This window comes from Hevea brasiliensis, chromosome 1 (assembly GCF_030052815.1).
Source record: "Hevea brasiliensis isolate MT/VB/25A 57/8 chromosome 1, ASM3005281v1, whole genome shotgun sequence".
NCBI lineage: Eukaryota > Viridiplantae > Streptophyta > Magnoliopsida > Malpighiales > Euphorbiaceae > Hevea > Hevea brasiliensis.
In genome coordinates, this window is record NC_079493.1 from 9,414,711 (window position 1) to 9,429,423 (window position 14,713).

Consider the following 14,713-nt stretch of genomic DNA (forward strand, 5'->3'; position numbering starts at 1 on the left):
TTTTGTCATCTGAAAGATTATACATGCTGGCGGATATTAAGATTATAACAAAATTTCTTTTCTTTTCTTTTCCTTTATGATTCAAAACAATTATTAAAATATAAATTCTCCAAAATAATCAAAATTAGGCAGTGAATACTTAGGTTTTTTTTATGAAAAATATTTTCTTAAAAAATATTTACTGCATTTTTCAGAGTTTAGAGAACTAAAAAAATAGGTAAATAAAATATTTTTCTAGTTAAATAAAAAACTAAATCATTTTCAAAGAAAATAAATTCTTTTTTTTTTTAAATAAAAAGGTATTTTTTAAAATTTGACAATCTTATTAGAATATAAAAATATTTATATATATATAAAATAAACATCTATTATTAATTTAATATTATAATTAAATAATAAAATATATTTTTATAAAAAATATTTTTCTTATATAAGTTATCATCGAGAAAGGAAAAAATAAACCTTGAAAATAGAATCATAAATCAAATACACGTGAAACCTCAAGACTAAACATATTGTATTGAAAGGGTAACAGAGCAATAAAGTAAAACAATTCCTCACCCAATGCGTCGTATTTAATGTACTCCTCTGCGTCGTATTTAAGAAAGAGAAATATCAGTTAGTATCCAGTAATTAACTGAGTAAATGTTATCAATAAATAAAAAATAAAAAAAAAGGAAATATAAGAGAGAGAAAAAATGAAGCATGCGAAGAATTAATTTTTCCCCTTTTTCCTTCATTCACCAAACTCCTCTTTCATGCCCTTCTCCCAGCAATTACAGTTTTTTTTTTCATTTATATTTATATTTTTTATTTTTCATTTTTAAGAATCATATTTGTTTCTTTTTATTTTTTTTATTTGATATTGACTAAGGTTTTATTCGTTCAATTTAAAGTATTTTGTAAATAATAATTTTTCAAGTGATTCAATATTTAACCAATAATGATTCAAAATATATTTATATACTAATTTGATTTCAGACATTAGAATGATAATTATTTACTAACATGTAAAAAATTTAAATAATTTAATTTATGCAAAAATATTTGATAATTAATTATGATCATTGATTGTAAGCGATTAGCTATAGCGTTAGCCACTAATTAACAATAGCGGAGCTTCGACCGTTATTTGTTAAATCAAATAAGCCTTAAAACTATTAAGATTCTAAATTGCAATATCACAACCTCAAACACAATCTAAATTGATACGAATATCAATATTGAGTATCAAATTTAAGACTATGAAAAAATGACGTTACCATAAGTACGGCAATAGTCTATGAAATAATCCGGTGTATTGCAGAGGTTTTCCTTATAGTTGTCACAGCAACCGTATAACCATGAAAGCTCAATCCGTATGACATAATGCGGTGAAGATCCTTATATGAAATGTTCTTCACTTCTTTCAGCATTATAGATTGCATAGCTATCTGCTCTATTAGGCACGAGTCCGCCAAATCCGATAAATTTGTGGACCCAACCATTACATACCAATGACCAGAATTATTGATGCAAGAAGAAGCATCCACATAAAGTGGAGAACTCTGTACTGGATCTTCACAGTTCACGAAAATTAAGATCTGATAGTATACGTTCTCATAAGAGACTACTTGTGGTAAACAAGTTTGGAATTTCCCAATATCTGTTATAGAATGTATTCAAAGAATGGCGAGGATGGAGGAGCAATTATCCTTTTGGACACAGGCATCCATCACTCGAATTGTGTAGTTATTGTAATTGATAGACTCAACGTAATATTTTGCCGAATCCAAGTATGCTATTGGAAGGTTGTTTTCACAAGTAAGTTCATACTCTCTGTGGCCGCAGCTTTCAGGATCGGTTTTCAATCCAAAAGGGTAGCTAATGTTGTGGATTTTGCCACAAGATGTGGTGCAGTTGTTGCTTGTTCTAGCGTTGCAACCTTGGAGAATCAGCACCAGAAAAAGAAGAGCTGCATATCCAGCAAAAAGGATCCTTCGACTACAAATCATTCTGTGAGCTGACAGAAAGGGAGAGAGAGACGATCAACCAGTGACGCAGAGGTCACTTACATACAGATAATGCTTCTACTTTTACACAGAAGGAGCAGAGCAATTTCTTGGGTCCTCACAGAAGTCTTCAGAGTTAGTTTTTTTCCCATATGATGCCAAAGAGTTATACTCATGAATTAATTAGCAGAAGGAGCAGAGCAACTTCTTGGGTCCTCAAAAGAATCTTCGGAGTTTGAAAATAGCTTTTCCATATATGATGCCAAAGAGTTCCACTCATGAATTTTATCCACTTAAAAATTCTACTTCCATTTTTATTTAACAAAATTTTAGTTTTTTAATGCAAATAATTAATTTGTCATTATTTTTTAAAGCTCAAGCAAGATTTTTATATATTTTTTAAAATTTTTAACTTAAATATTATAAAACAGATTTAACATAAATATTTGGTCTTATAGTTTGATATTGATAAAAAACTATATCAGTAGCAAAATGATGATAGAAATTTCAATCGATGCAATTACGTGGAAAGAATCATATATAGAGAGCAAAAATATGGAGGTAAATAATAATAATAATAAGAATAATAATAATAATACTAAGAATAATAATAATACAGTTATTGTCTTGTCATTAATATATGGAGCATAACAAATGATAAATGGTAGTTTAAGCTTACATAAATTTAATTATATCTATTAAAAACGCCTATTGAAAAAAAAAAGTTAAATTTTATCGTATTTTGATAATTTTATCTAATTTTTTTAATTTTGACAGAATTGATCAAAATTTTTAAAATCATTAAAATTTTATTAAATTTTCAACGATCAAATTTTTAACTTTATTTAACTTGTATATATCTACCGTTAAAAATTCAATATTATCATATTTATTAACACTTCCATAATTTTATTTTGATAATAATCTAGTATCAAATAGTGATGAGATTTAGTAATAGTAAAGAGAGAGTATATGATTAAAACCATCCAATTTAATCAAATTACTAAGCATTTTGATGCACTATGAAAAATGATATTTTGAAGTAATTGATGGTATTAATGAGGTTGGATCAACTAGAAAATGAAATGAAAGAATATTTCGAAAAAAAAAAGGAATAAAATTACAAGAAGTTTTTAAAATTTTAAAAAGTTTAAATAAAATTTTTGTGCATTTTAAAATTTTGGCCGATTCTACCAAAAGTCACTTGGTAGCTTCACCTTTAGTTGCATCCCGTTTGATACCTAAACTTTAAAAAAGTGTAATTATTTAACTACTTATCTTAGCATGAAAAGTCATTTGTAGCGTCCTATTTGATACTTAAACTTTATAAAAGTATAATTATTAAACTCTTAAAATCCCATTTAACAAAATGTGGGTGTACATTCAATTGCGCAATTGAAGAAGATAAAATATTATTATTAAAATTTATTTAATTTCATGATAACTATTCTAATTCATTCCCTTCTCCTTAACTGAAAATTCCACCAACTTGAACATCATTGATTGAAAAATGAAGCTAGGGCAAAGGGAAGTTGATTGGTGCTTGTTTCGCCTGAATTGATTGCTGGAAAATGTTCAATATTGCAGTCCGAAGATATTGTCTCGTCGCGCTATCAATGAGAGGGAAAAATGTTCATAGTACAATCATTTATGCCATTTGATTGTTCCCTGCCTTTATCGATGTTGCCAGAAGGAAAGAAGATCAGTTTTTACAGTGGTCGGCATTGGTGGGTGTTGCTTGAGGAAGAGAAAGAAGGGAAGAAGAAAGGGAATTGAGGTGTGGAGGGTTCTCACGAGCCAAAACAAAGGAATTGAGGTTTGTCTTTTATTTTTAATTTCAATTTTTTCCAATTATTCAAGTACATAATCCAATGAAATTACTATGCAAGTTAGCATTAATTATTCAAGTACATAATCCAATAATTTATAAAATATAATTTAAATAAAAAAGAATAAGTAAAAAAATTAAATGACCTAATATGAATACACGGTGAAGGAAAATGAATGAAGAGGGTGCTACAGTTACAGATAAGTTATGCGAGGTTGCCTATCACATTATAGTTACAGATGTGTTTGTATTATGCGAAAAAAGTCTAGCGGCTTTTCCTGTGACTGCCTAATATGTTCATATCAACTTGAATGTTAAAAGACATTAAATTTTTAAGTTTATACAAATTAAGCCAACTGACTGATTAATTAGTAAATTGGCCATCTCAATCGAGTTTAATGTGATCAATTAGTGTACAAATTTTAATGCTGTTAAAGGGTTTCAAATATAGGTTTGTTTAAACCTAGAGTACAAATTTATTGTTGATGTTTTTAGATAATAAATTTTGAGGTAAATTAGTAAGTATAAACTTAATTATTTATTATATTAAAGATTTATTATAGTTGATTTTTATTTTCTTTATCAAAATTTATTTAATTTATATCAAAAGTTAAAAAATTATATTGTTTTCTAATTTTTTTTAAATATTAATTAGCTATATTGAAGTATCACTTATTTATTTAACGTTAGATTATATAATTTTATATATTATTAAATTTATATATTATTTTAATTTATAAATATTAAAAATTATTAAATTATGTGAAAACATATCAAATAAGTAATATTAGGTTATTTCAAATTATATTATTAAATTATATTAAATGAGTCTAGTCATATTAAATTTTATTAAATTATCATATTATGTCAAATTAACATAATATAATTTAATATTAATTACATCTTATCATATTTACTTATACAATAAAAAGATAAAATTTAAAAATTTATACATAATAAAAATATAAAAAGTAATTATAGAATTTAAAACTTAATCAAAGTAGAACTTAAATTATAAAACCAATTCTAATATAAAATAAATTTTAGAGTTTTAAATTAATATGAAATAGATCCTAAATTATAAAATAGAAATAAGAGTTTTAATTAAAATAGAAATGAAGAAAATCATTTTTTGAAAGTGGTAGTCTTCGGCGTGCTGCCAATATCAAAACAACTTATACGAAATTGACAAATCATTGACAAAACATTGCTTCTCAATATGGTGGTCCATGATTTTTCTTTTTTTTTTTTTTTCTTTTTTCGTAAGGTAAGAACACGTGCAGTGGTCCATGATTGACGAGACACAAGTCTTCAGCGTTGATGTTACACCACGAACACGCACGAACACGAAAACGCTAGTTTGAATCAACACAAACACGATTCATGTACACCACATTAATTTATGGGAATAATTCAATTTGTCCTTTAAGTTTAATTTAATTTATTTTTATTTTTTAATTTAATTTAATTTATAAATTTTTATTTATATTTAAATTAATTTAATTAATTAATATGTATTATTTTTTAATATTTAATTATTTTTTAATAATAAAATATTTTTTATATTGTATAATTATTTACATAAAAAAATAAAAATATTATTTTTATTATTTAATATTATTAATTAAACTGAAAATATAAAAACATATTTTTAAAGAATAAAATTAAATATCCTTTGATCAAAACAAATGAAACTTTATCGTTTGAACGCAAAACACAGTACTGCTACGGTGGTTAAAGCCTGATCTACATAAAGCAGAATTGTCCCCACAACATTAATCATGCAATGAAGACAAGTCGCGGGACGCCTCCCATCGTGTCCCCCACTCCATGACTTCTAACTAGACTTAAGCCCAACATTAAATTTTAAAGACTAAAATTATTTTTCTAAATAAAAATATCATTTTAAATACTGTTAAAAAAAATAATTTGAAAAAAATTATTTTATTATTTTAGTATTTTTATAATTAAAATTTATCAAATTTAATTTTTAATTATTTTTAATACTCTCTAACTAGTATATTTAAAAAAATGATTTTTTAAGCAGTAATATTAAACAAATCCTTAAAAGTTGTAATTTTAGTCGCTACACTAATATCGTATGAAATATAAAGTTTGAGTTCAAGTTATTTCTACTCGTTTCGATTTATTTATAAGGTAATAAAATATTTTTTATATTATATAATTATTTAAATAAAAAAAGATATTATTTTTATTATTTAATATTATTAATTAAACTAAAAATATAAAAACATATTTTTATATTTTCATATAATTAATGAAAATTAAAAATTATTACTATAATTAATTTTAATTATTTAAATGAAAAAAAAATGATTTTTGTATTTCATATTTTTAATTTAAAATTAGAAAATTATAATTAAATAAAATAAAAAATATAAAAATATTATTTTTTTATATTATTAATTAATATTTAAAAAGAAAAATATAAAAATAATTAATTATAGTTAATTAATTAAGATTAAAAATAATTAACTAAAAAATTAACATTAAAAAATAATTAACTTTAAAAATATTTAAAAAATTAAAAAAAATATAACTCCCATACCAAAGTGATGAATGAGTTACATATTCCTCAAATTTAGGCTAAATTAGATATAAATTAAAAATTTTGAATTAAATTGAATTAAAAATTAAAATTAAATTAAATTAAACTTCTCTAATAAATACAAAGAAAAAATTAGACTTTATTCCCTAATTTACATAACCGAATTATTACTACCCTTATTTTCAAGTTTAAACTCGAAAACAATATCTCTTATGCACAGTAAATGCAAGGAAAAGTAAAGTAAATATTTTAAAAATTTTGAGGATTCCTTGTTAAATGTTTAATCTGTTTAGTTTAATTGATAAATATAATAAAAATATGTATTATATAAATTATTTTTTATTAAAATAAATATAAAATTATAAATTTATTATATTATATTATATTATTTATTTTATTATTAAAATAAATATATAATTATTAATTTATTATATTATATCATTTATTTTATTATTGACTTAAGAAAATAATTAAATTTTTTTAAAAAATAATTAAATAACTTTAAAAATATAAATAAAATAATAAAATTTAATTATTTTAATTATTAAATTAAAAGTAATCAAATTAATAAATATAAAACAAAAATTTTAAAAATCATTAACTAAATCGAATAAAATTAAATATCCTTTGATCAAAACAATGAAACTTTATCGTTTGAACGCAAAACACAGTACTGCTACTGTGGTTAAAACCTGATCCACATAAAGCATGGATTGTCCCCACAACATTAATCATGCAATGAAGACAAGTCGCGGGACGCCTCCCATCTTGTCCCCCACTCCTTGACTTCTAAGTAAACTTAAGTCCTGTTTGTTATTTAGTAAAAGAATTTAAAATTATTTTTTTAAAATAAAAATATTATTTTAAATATTAATAAAAAAAATAATTAAAAAAAATTATTTTATTATTTTAATATTCTTATGATTAAAATTGATCAAATTTAATTTTTAATTATTTTTTAATACTCTCTAACTAATATATTTGAAAAAGTAATTTTCTCAACAATAATATTAAACAGATGTTTAAAGATTGCAATTTTAATCGCTACACTAATATTCTATGAAATATAAATTAAGTTTGAGTTAAAGTTATTTCTACTCGTCTCGATCTGTTTATAATAGGTTAATAATCATGTTATACCATAGGATTATCTGTTAATTTAATTTAACACATTTTATTATTTATGTCATATATTAATATGTAATCCGTTAACCTATTTTGACTCTTTAACTCATTTTGAGTTCTTAATTTATAAATTATATTATTAGAATATGATAGATTAATTATAAATTTAATTATTTATTATATTAGAACTTTATCATAGATTTTTATTTTCTTTGTTAAGATTTATTTAATTTATGAATTTATCTAATATTAAAAAATTGTTTTATTTTATAAGTATTTTTTATTTTTTAAAAATATTAATTAGTTAAATATTAAAATACTAGATTGCATTTTTTATATATTACTAAATTTATATAATATATTAATTTGTAAAAATTAGAAGTATTGAATCATATTAAAATATGCCAAATAAGTTGTAACACCCCAAAATTTTAAATTTTATGAGCATTTTTGGTATTTTAATTTTATTTAAATTTTAGGAATTTTTTTGAGATTTTTCGGATTTAAAAAAAAAATCAGGTTCGATTTTCCGAAAATATAAACTTTGATGAATTTTAAAAATTAATTTAAAGACCACGTGGCAAAACTAAAAATATATTTGGAGTCTACGTATTTTTGAGTTTTGAAATTTTTGAAATTTTGGACCTCGTTTTAGGTCAGGCGATAAAAATTCAAAATTTTGTATTTGAATCGGATCGGACGGTCGGCGGACCGGATCGGACGGTCGAATCGGGCCGCTCCCTTCCCTTTTCTTCCTCCGCGCGCGTCGTTCCCTCTTCTCTCTTCCTCTTTTCTCTCTCCTCCCTTTTGCCGGCCACGACCTCCCCTGCCACCCAGTGGCGCGCCACCCGACCTCCCGGCCGGTGCCGCCGCAAGTGAAAACCGCGCGCGAATTCCCTCCCTCCTCGCGGCGTTTGACTTCTCGGCCAAATCCGGTCACCAATTGGGCCGGGTCTTGTGTCTAAAATCATCTACTCGTGAGAGCTTTCCATAGACACCAAGCGCAGAAATCCATCAAGCGGTTTGTCAATTTTTGCTCGGAAGTTTTAGCCATTTCGACTTTTGGGCTAGATTTCTGCAGCAGTGAATCACGAAAAGCGAGGGTACCGGACGCTCCACTCGTCGAGAGCTTGCGGCGACATAAATTTCAAATTTTTCGACACCGTTTTTGGTGGGTCCCACGGAACCGCGGTGTTTTTCGAGCATTTAATGAGCTTAGAAAATTCTGAAAATTTATGTACTAACCCCGTGTTATGGGCCGTGTAGGTATCCTCAATTCGCGGAAATTCGACGATTGGCCAAGATGCGTGAAATTAGGCGGACCGATTGTTCAGGAAAAGTCTCGAATTGGGCGAGGTTTTGGCTAGCCCCATTGTCAGACGTCGGCGCGTTCCCAAAGTCGGAATCGGCAAAGGTAAACCGAACCTTGCTTTTCGTAATTTTCTAGTGCTTAAATAGGATTAAAAATCCATAAAATATTCGTGGTAGCTTAGAAAATTATGATTCTTTTTGCAATAGCTTAGTAATATTGCTAAGGACATGAGGCAAAGTTTTAGAATTTTTAGAGCTTATTTGGGTAGTTTTTGCAAAATGATCAATTATAAGGACTAAATTGAAATTTTACATATTGTGATGGATGATTGATTTGATGGGCGGGAGGGCTGTGTGATATGATTGAGTTGTGGATATATGGATTGTGAATATAGAAGTGTGTTTGAGCCCTTTTGCGGGTTGGGTAGGTCTAGGTATAGGAGACTCTGTAGGATTTTCGGCACGACTTAGGGCGTAATTGGTCTTTTCTTGAATTGTATTGAGTCATTTGTATTAAATAATTGTAATATAATTGTCGGGTGAGTGGTAGGACAGCCTTCTTCCTCCATGCCGCCCACGGTGATTATCGTCAAATGCGTGAGTAAAATATTAATTTTAATTGTAATTTCACTATTATTATATGTTCAAGCATGCCCATGCATCACTTATATGCATATATTTATGTAGTTAAACTCTAGGCACGATTTATGTTGCATTGAAAACTGTTAAAGTGCCATGATATTGTTGTGGTAATTTGGGCGGTGTGCGTGCGTTGGCGTGCGTGTGATGTGGTGTGGACTATGGATGGGGCGGGTAGTCACGGCTTGAGTTCTTGTTGGGACCCGATCCTTGAGGGTAGTCACGGCTTGAGTTCTTATGGGACCCTCGATTTGGTTTATTAAGCGAAAGTCCAGCTTGAGTTCTTATTGGCACCGAGTTGGATTTAAGAGAGTGTATAGGGGATCGGCTCCATATATTATGATTGATGCTCTGAGTGCGTGAGTGCTCCAAATTACCTTTTTGATGTTATGATGTGAAAATGTTGTTGATGTTGCATTTCACTCCACAGGTTGCATTAGTTTTAGATAGTTATAGAGATTATGGTTAAAATTGATATTTTACTCTCGAGTCGAGCGCTCACTCTGTTCAAAAATTTTTCCGAGCCACGGAGGATATTTTTGAGGTTAACTGCTTTCTCCCTCGAAGTCGATTACTAATGTTTGTATAAACTTGTTAAATCTTAGAATTTCGCATGTGTTAGAAATGTTTATTTGATTTGGAGTCTGTAAACTAAATTATTATTTTGGACTGTAAACTTAATATTCTATGCATGTTTGATGGATTGGATGAGGAGTTGAGCTCCCATTTATTTTATCTTGATGAGTATGTGGAGGGTGGTAGGCTCCCCAATTGAGTATTTATTGTGTTTACAGTCGGGTGAGTGAAAACTCCCGTTGGAAAGTCCATTTTATGGCGGACTCTGTCGTTTGTTTTCTTGAATTTGGGCCCAAATGGGCCTTAGAGTTGGGTTAATGAGCAGTTAGGCTTACTACGGGCCTCGGGGGCTTTAGGTGGCGAGTCCTAGTCTTGGTCAGGCCCATAGGTTGGAGTCGTGACAAATGTAGTATCGAGCTTAGGCTCCAGTTCTTAGGGAATGTTTGTCTAAAGTGTTGGGAAGAGTCTACTAGAGTCACATGCGGAAAAATAGGGTCCACATTAAATCTTGCATTGTCATCTTTGCTTCTAGTTTACACTCCATATATTATGTATAAATATGAGTCTATAGAGTGTGTAATGTGCGATTTTGAATTTTGTGGGCTAATCTTTGCTGAATTTCGGAAAATGCGTAGAAGCGGAGGCGCCTTTGCACGAGAACGGATGTGCTGACGAGGTGTCGGCACGGGATGGCGCTTTGCCAGGAGGCGGGGTAGGAGGCCTAGAGGCGCTCAAGTAGAGGAGCAGCCACCCCGATCTGAGATCGATCCTTTATAGCACGAGGTCCCATGGACCCCATGGCGACTACTCTGGGTTGCGAGAACCATCGATATGATGGCGCGATATAGTCCACCCTCCACGGTGATCCACGCACCAAGAGGAACCTTACAAGCAGATCATAAATTTCAAGAAGTTGGTGCACGGTACTTATGATGTGTCGAGCGATGCATATCGGTTTTGGATTCTATGACGGCGAGAGCAGTCTGATTGGTGATAGAAGACTAATAGAGTGTATGCAGCATGTCATGGGGCCTATGCCTAGACAATGGATGAATGACTACGTGTTACCTCGGATGGAGGGTTTGACATGGGCTCAGTTTGTGGAACTTTTTATCAATCGATTTGTGCCAGAAAGCTTCAGAGATCAGAAGCAGTGGGCCTTTGAGGCCTTAAGGCGAATGGCAGTGCCAGATGAATATGCTCTGAATTTCGGAATTGGCGAGATATGCCCCTGCGGCGGTAGCTACGAAACTATGAAGGTGAAGAGATTCCTAAAGGGGCTTGGCGGGAGGTATGCGAACACGGCCATGATGTCTAATCAGTCTTTTGATGTGGTAGTTGATCGAGGCAGACAGTTGAGATTAGCTATCTTTGTGGATGGCGGCGGAAGAGCAAAGAAAAGCAGGCGAGAGGTTCCTCGGTGTCCCTTCCATGGGTACTCGGATAGTGGTGGCGAGTAATTCTGAGAGGAAAAAGTAGGAACAAGAAAAGTGGTTTTAGACACAAACCTCGAGGATTGGACCGAGTGCGGATCGGCGGTGGTCACGATTGAGTCAGTGATTAGGTGCAGTTCGAGATCCTCGTTGGCACCTTGTTCACAGTTTGGAAGAGGACATTGAGGACCTTGTTTGATGGGATCGAGTATGCTTGAGTGTAGCCAACGAGGTCACTTTGCTGAGAATGCCGTGTTGATGAGCCACGGATGGGGTCACGAGGTTACATTGCAAATGTTCCTCGTCGATTGTATCAAGGTGCTTCCAACATGGCGGTGATCGATTGATGGCCAACGGGGCGAGGACAAGGGGCGTGGATTTGGAGGCGGTCGGAGGTAGAAGTCGATGTCGAGTTACGCCACTCGGGGTAGAAGTCAAGCTCGGGTTTTCACCTGACCCACGGGATGCTCAAGCTTCAAATGCGGTTGTGGCGGTATTCTTACAGTACATTTCTTATGAGGCTCGTGTTTTGATAGATCAGGTGCTCGCACTCATTTGTCTCCCTGTGTTTGCCATGAGGTTGGGTAGAAACCCTACAACTTTAGAATGCCCTTTGTCATTAGCTACCCCACTTAGTGACAACATAGATGTAGATATGGTTTTCGGGTAGCCCGGTGGTAGTGGATGGAAAGATCCTCCCGAGACTTGGTTCCTCTACGATGTGGATTTTGATGTAATTTTGGGATGGATTGGTTGGCAACTCATTATGCCACTTTAGGCTGCAGGAACAAAGGTGTATTTCCACATACGGTGTGGAAGAGTTTAGCTTTGATGGTGGCGGGGCGTGGCTCCATATAATTTGGTGTCGACAATTAGTGCTAGAAAAATGTTGAGGCGTGGATGCCAAGGGTATTTGGCATTGGTGAGAGATACATCTGTAGAAGGTGTCGGCATGGAAAATGTTCTGTTGTCGAGAATTTATGGATGTCTTCCCGGAGGAGCTTCGGGGTTGCCACGGGAAGGGAAATAGAGTTTTGCATTGATGTTGTCTGGGTACAAACCCCATATCCATGCCACCTTACGGGATGGCACCAGAGTGAAAGAGTGAAGGAGCAACTACAGGAGCTTTTGGACAAGGGTTTCATACGTCAGAGCACTTCACCTGGGGTGCTCTGTTCTATTTGTGAGAAAGAAGGATGGGTCATTGAGGTTGTGTATTGACTATAGGCAATTTGAACAAGGTATTTGTGAAGAACAAGTATCCACTTCCTCGGATCGATGATCTGTTTGATCGGCTCAAGGGGCTAGATTCTTTTCCAAGATAGACTGCGATCGGGCTACCATCGATTGAGAATCGGAATGAGGCGTGTCCAAAGCGGCTTCGAGGACAAGATATGGTCATTATGAGTTCTTGGTGATGTCTTTTGGACTCACTAATGCACCAATGACCTTCATGGACTTGATGAGCAGGTGTTCAAGCCATTTTTGAACCCGTTTTGTCATCGTATTCATAGATGACATTTTAGTATACTCTCGGACCGAGGAAGAACACGTGTGGCACTTGAGGATGGTGTTGCGGACTTTGAGGAGCACGGTATATGCCAAATTTTCAAAATGTGAATTTTGGCTAGAAAGCATCTCATTCTTGGGACACGTGGTTTCTAGTAGCGGTATTCAAGTGGATCCCAAGAAAATTGAAGTACATGGCCCGATTGGCTTAGGCCTACAATGATCAACGAGGTGCGAAGTTTTACAGGTTTAGTAGCTACTATAGGCGTTTTGTGCAAGATTTCTCCGGGATAGCGGCTCCCTAACTAAGTTGACTAGGAAGAATGTTCCATTCATTTGGACGGATATTTGTGAGAGAGTTTCAGAAGCTTAAGGAGTGTCTAACCACTTTGCCCTGTGTTGACACTACCTATGAGTGGTGAAGGATACAGGTGTATTGTAGCGCCTCGAGTTGGCCTAGGGTGTGTTTTGATGCGAGAATGGAAAAGTAGTGGCTTATGCTTCAAGGCGGTGAAGAGGCATGGCGAACTACCCCACCCATGATTTGGAAATGGCGGTGTAGTCTTTGCACTAAAAATGCGGAGACACTACTGTATGGTGAAGTGTGCGAGATATACACCGACCACAAGAGTTTGAAGTACATCTTCCAACAGAGGATTTAAACTTGAGGCAGAGGAGATGGATGGAGCTTACGAAAGACTATGATTGCACCATCGGTACCACCACAGGAAGGCCAATGTTATGCAGATGCTTTGGCGAGAAAATCTTACAGCGGTTTGGCGCACATTTATTGGAGAAGAGACCATTGATTCGAGAGTACATGAGTTGATGGATCAAGGTTTAATCCTAGATCTTTCGATGAGGGTATTGTTGGCTCATTTTGGTGAGGCGGACTTGAGGGACGAGTTAGAGTTTCCCGGCCACGGAGACCAACAATTGATGAAGATCATAGAAAGAGTACAACAAGGTGAAGGTGGTGAGTTTGGATTTGCCAATGATGGCGCCCTAGTGCAAGGTTCTAGGATATGTGTGCCGATGTGGACAACCTCGGGAATGAAATCATGCGAGAGGCACACTACACAGCATGCAGTGTCCACGAGTTCCACCAAGATGTACCATGATGTGAAAGATAGCTATTGGTGGAATGGCATGAAGAGAGACATAGCGGACTTTGTGTCCAAGTGCTTGACTTGTCGAGAAGGTGAAGTTTGAACACGAGACCGTCGGGAAGCTGCAGAGCTCCCTATCCCGGAATGGAAGTGGGAAATGATCACTATGGATTTTGTGGTAGGTTGCCTCGTACCACGCGAGGATATGATTCGATATGGGTAATTGTAGGCCGCTTGACCAAATCGGCTCACTTCTTACTGTGAAGACTACATATTACAGGCACGGTATGCGGCTCTACATTGAGAAATAGTCGATTGCATGGAGTTAAACTTCCATAATATCGGCGAGAGAGCTGATTCACTTCGATTTTGGAGAAAGTTGCGAGGCACTTGGCACCTGATTGAACTTGATGCGGCTTTCCACCCTCGGACAGACGGGCGATCAGAAGGACAATCCAAACAACTGGAAGACATGCTTCGCATGAGTGTCTTGGATTTTGGAGGTCAATGGGATGGCGGCTAGCTTTGGTGGAGTTTGCCTACAACAACGATTATCACTCGGCATAGGGATGGCACCTATGAGGCATTATATGGAAGAAAGTGTAGGTCTCCTCTGTGTTGGG